Genomic DNA, 5,131 nt, shown 5'->3' on the forward strand with positions numbered 1-5,131 from the left:
GTGTAGTTTAAATTCTTACGGTAAAACTCGTTTGCTATTGCACTTTGTACCGCCACACCACACATGTTAGATCAAGTGCAGTAAGTAGCAGTCATAGAGTTTACTCAGTTTAAAGTGTTCACAGCCCTCACTAGTAAACTTTATCAGCGTTAGGGTTAGCTAATAAGTGCTTACTTTCGCTCCTCCATTCCGTGTGTACGGATCATTATTGTTTGTGTATCTTTATATCGAGTATCATTTATCGTTCCAAGTATAGGAGTGTCCATTTTTTTTCCCAAGCCTCTCATGTTTCTCCAGTATCATTAAAAATCTTATTCAAGTATCTTTACGCGGTGTGTGATTGTCGGTGACTCAGACGCGAACACTCCATCTATGAATCCTTATCAAGTATCGTTTTCAAGTATCGTTTATAGAAACTTGTGTTTGTCTCAGTCTCACACGAACAATAATCTTGGGCATAGGACTAAGGGTATAACGAGACATTAATGAGGGTCTGTCTAGTTATCGAAGGGCTGTTTCTGTTTTACGACCCGGCCGTCCTTGTCTATCGAGTGCTAGTTACAGCTAGTTCAATAATTTCATTTGATTCTTTCCCTGTATTCTTTTTATTGTTTACTATTAATAATTAATCATGTCGTTTAACCTAGATGACTTTGTTGCTAATCCATCTTCGGATAAGTTAGCAGGACCTCTCAGAAAAGATGATTGGAAGCAAATTGCCCATCATTATGGCATTGAAATTCACTATAAGCTAAATAAGACTATGATTAAGAATGTGGTGGTTGAAGAGTTAGTCAGCCAAGGGGTACTTGCGGCAGTCGCCATAGATACTTTAACCCCGGCGAGTTCGGTGTTACCTGACGCTCAGGCTGAACCAGCGGGTTACCGCTCGCCTCCCGTTTTGTCACCTGCTAGGCCTTATCAGCGATTTACTGAAGTCAATCCCTTAGAACTGGAGAAATTAAAATTAGACTATCAATTACAAATGCAAAGAGAACTGTTAAAAAGCGAAAAAGAAAGAGAAAAACTCAGATTAGAAGTAGAAAACGAAAGAGAAATCGAAATTCAAAGAGAACGAATCAAACTAGGAAGAGAAAGGCTTGCATTAGAAAGGGAGAAGCTAGAAAGAGAGTTAGAGTTAAAATCTAAAGAGGTGGAAATAACAGAAAAAAGCAAAGAAAAGGTACTAGAAATACAGGAAAAACAGTTAAAATTAAATGTAGGTAACATGTCCTCCCTCCTTCCTGGTTTTTCTGAAGATGATGTTGATGGGTACTTTAAAACTTTCGAGATTATTGCTAACAAACAAGAATGGCCAAAGGATGAATGGCTTACCATCCTAACTCCAAAATTAACAGGAAAGGCTCTTCGGGTATATAACAGTTTAGATAGGCCTGAGGATTATGATTTTGGTAAGAAACAGGTCTTGTATGCCTATGCTCTTACTCCTGACGGCTACCGACTGAAATTCAGATCCTTAACCAAGTCCCATACCCAAACTTATGTTGAATTTGCCACTGATAAATTAAGACAGTGTAAAAAGTGGCTTGAGGCTATTAATGTAACAACATTTTCAGAACTGGTTAATGCTGTTGTCTTGGAGGAGTGGAAGAATAAGCTTCCCTTCCACTTGGTGAGATATGTGGAGGAAAGGGGTGAGAAGGAGCTTTTCCGAGCAGCAGAGTTAGTGGATGCTCAGGCGTTGATGATAGACACGTGGGGGAGTGGAGCTCGTAGGCAGAGCCCCAGTGTGAGACCCCCTTCTGGTGAACACCTTGCAGGAGTGGGGCGAGGTTTAGGAGGCAACAGTTCACGTCCTGCTCCCCAGCCAGTAACCTGTAATTATTGTAAGAAACCCGGGCATATGATCCAAGAGTGTCGTCATCCTGTGTGTAAAGTGTCCAAAAGTTCTAACACCAAACACACAGTCACTTCTTCTAAGCCAATAGCAGCCTCAAATGTGCATGGTCCTAATCTCTCTCTCTTTGACCCTTTTATCTGTCAGGGATTTGTGTCGATACGTAAGGGTGATCAAATGTACCCTATTACTATACTTAGAGACACAGGTGCAGCTCAGTCCATTCTATTATCCAATGTCATTCCGAACATTTCTGATTCTTACACCGGTGAAAAAGTTTTACTGTCTGATCTAACTTGTCAAACGTCTTATCCCCTAGCAGAAATTTATCTTGAATGTGACCTTCTATCCTCCCCTGTTAAAGTAGCCATACGTCAAGACTCCTTGCCTGTACTCGGAATTCAGTTTCTACTAGGTAATGATCTTGCAGGTACCCTAACAGTTCCTCCAGTGGAGACAGTAGACTAACCTTTACCTGTTAGTCCTACACATGATCTGGATGAAAGACTTCCCCACCTTTTCCCTGCCTGTGCTGTCACCCGGTCTCAAAGTAAGGTCTTAACTGCTCCCTCCGCCAATTCTTCATCCTTAACTCCATCTTTACCTACTACTCCTCCATCCTTTGGGAAGGATGATCTGATAAACAGGGCCATGAACAAAGAAGAACTCATTCAGGCACAACAGCAGGATTACACACTTTCTCATTTACTTCACAAAGCTACCGACAAAACAGATATAGACACCACTCCATGCTTTTATTTTGAAGATGGAGTTTTAATGAGAGCATACAGACCACCTACCCACAATAAGTTGCAGTCCTGGTCAGAAACCCATCAAATAGTCCTTCCTACATCGGTTCGGAATAGTATCATCAAAATAGCTCATGATGGTTTTGCCGGACATCTAGGTATCAGGAAGACTTATCTCAAAGTATTGGAACATTTTTACTGGCCGGGGATGCGTAAGGACATTTCCAGTTTTGTGCGGACCTGTCACATTTGCCAGGTAGCGGGTAAGCCTAATCAAAACATTCCCAAGGCTCCCCTCAAGACAATTTCTATCAAAGAAGAGCTTTTCAATAAAGTAATCATTGATTGTGTCGGCCCCCTACCTAGGACAAAGAAAGGAAACAAATATCTTTTAACTGTAATCGATGTGACCACCCGTTATCCTGAGGCATTCCCCCTTAAATCCATCACTGCCAAATCTGTAATTGCACCTTTGTTATCTATGTTCACCTCTAAAGGAATCCCCTGTCAGATCCAATCCGATCAAGGTACTAACTTTACGAGTGCTCTCTTTCAACAGGTCCTTACTGAACTGGGAATCAAACATGTTGTCTCCTCAGCCTACCATCCACAATCGCAGGGGTGTCTGGAAAGGTACCACCAGACCCTAAAATCCATGCTACGAAAATACTGCCTGGAGACTGGAGCAAGTTGGGACACTAACTTAGATTGGTTACTTTATTCTATTAAGGAAGCCAATCACGAATCTATGGGTTTCTCACCTTTTGAGTTGTTATATGGGCGACCCATAAGGGGACCCTTAAAAATATTGAAAGATCAGTGGTTCATGCCCCAGTTACAGTCACACTAATGTAAATGCATATGTTAAAAATCTACAAAGTAAATTACAGGAAGTACGTAAGTTTTCTAAGTCCCACTTGTCCCGGCTCCAAGGCAAATATAAAGCCCAGTATGACAAGAAAACGAAAAGTAGAACATTTAATCCAGGGGACTTGGTTTTGGCTTTTCTACCTATAACAGGGAGCCCAATGCAAAAGAGGTTTTTAGGGCCATATAAAATTAAAGAACGGCTGGGACCACTTAACTATGTTCTTGAAACCCCAGACCGACTTAAAAACAGCAATTGGTACATATTAATCTGATAAAGTCCTACCTTTCCAGACCACCAGAGGAGGGTACCAGCAGTTTGCCAGTGACTCTTGTAACCATTAATGATGATGTAGCTCCTGTGGCAGTGACTTTGTCCGAGGAAAACGAAGGCACCCAATCCATTGACTTTCCCTTGCCTACCAGTGCCTCATTGAATCAAGAACTATTGCTTCAGTCTGATGAGTATTTTTGTGGGCTTAACCCTTGTCAAAAACAGCAGATAATTCACTTGCTAAAACAATTTCCAACTATTACCTCAGAACATCCTGGCTCTTGCAATATTCTTAAACATGACATTCAATTAAAAGATCCAAACCAACCTCCCATTAGACAACGTCCTTATCACCTTAACCCTGTCAAGACTGAAATCCTCAAACAAGAACTACAGTATCTTCTTGATCATAATCTAGCCGTACCTAGTCAGTCTCCCTGGGCTTCACCCTGTATCTTGGTTCCTAAACCTAATCAAACTTACCGGATGTGTACAGATTTCCGTAAATTAAACAACGTCACTGTCCGGGATGCCTACCCATTGCCACTCATTGAAACACTGCTAGATACAGTAGGAAAGGCCTCTTTCATTTCTACAATAGACTTACTGAAGGGTTATTATCAGGTGCAGTTAACCTAAAGAGCCCAGGCCCTTTCTGCCTTTATTACCCCATTCGGGCTCTATGAATATCAGGTAATGGCTTTTGGACTTACTAACGCTCCTGCCACATTCCAGAGACTCATTAACTCCGTCATCCGAGACCTGCCAGGAGTTCATGCCTACTTGGACGATGTGATGGTCGTGGCGACCAACTGGAACGAGCACGTGGTGCGTTTGAGAGGACTGTTCCAACGGTTGGAGGACGCAGGACTCTTCATTAACCTCCAGAAGTCAGTGTTTGGTCGTGGCACCGTGACCTACTTGGGTCATGTAGTGGGAAGCGGTACTGTGCACCCAAAAGAAGCCAACATGGAGGCGATCCTTTCCTTCCCTACACCCACGACACGAAAGGAGGTGATGAGGTTCCTCGGGATGGCGGGGTATTACCGTCGATTCTGCAGCAACTTCTCGACTGTGGCTGCACCCCTCACCACTCTGACTAGCCCTGCTCAGCCTTTCAAGTGGACTCCAGCATGCCAGACGTCTTTTACCCACATCAAGAACTTCTTGGCTTCTGAATCAGTACTTAAGGTACCTGATTATCAGCGGCCCTTCCACCTGCTGGTTGACGCGAGTGGAATTGGAGTTGGGGCAGTGCTGTTGCAACCAGATCCATCCTCCACCATTCTGCACCCTGTGGCTTTCTTCTCTGCCAAATTGAAGAGTCACCAGGTGGGTTACTCAACCATCGAGAAGGAAGCCTTACTGATAATTTCTTTTTAA

Source organism: Palaemon carinicauda, chromosome 36 (assembly GCF_036898095.1).
Source record: "Palaemon carinicauda isolate YSFRI2023 chromosome 36, ASM3689809v2, whole genome shotgun sequence".
Classification (NCBI taxonomy): Eukaryota; Metazoa; Arthropoda; class Malacostraca; order Decapoda; family Palaemonidae; genus Palaemon; species Palaemon carinicauda.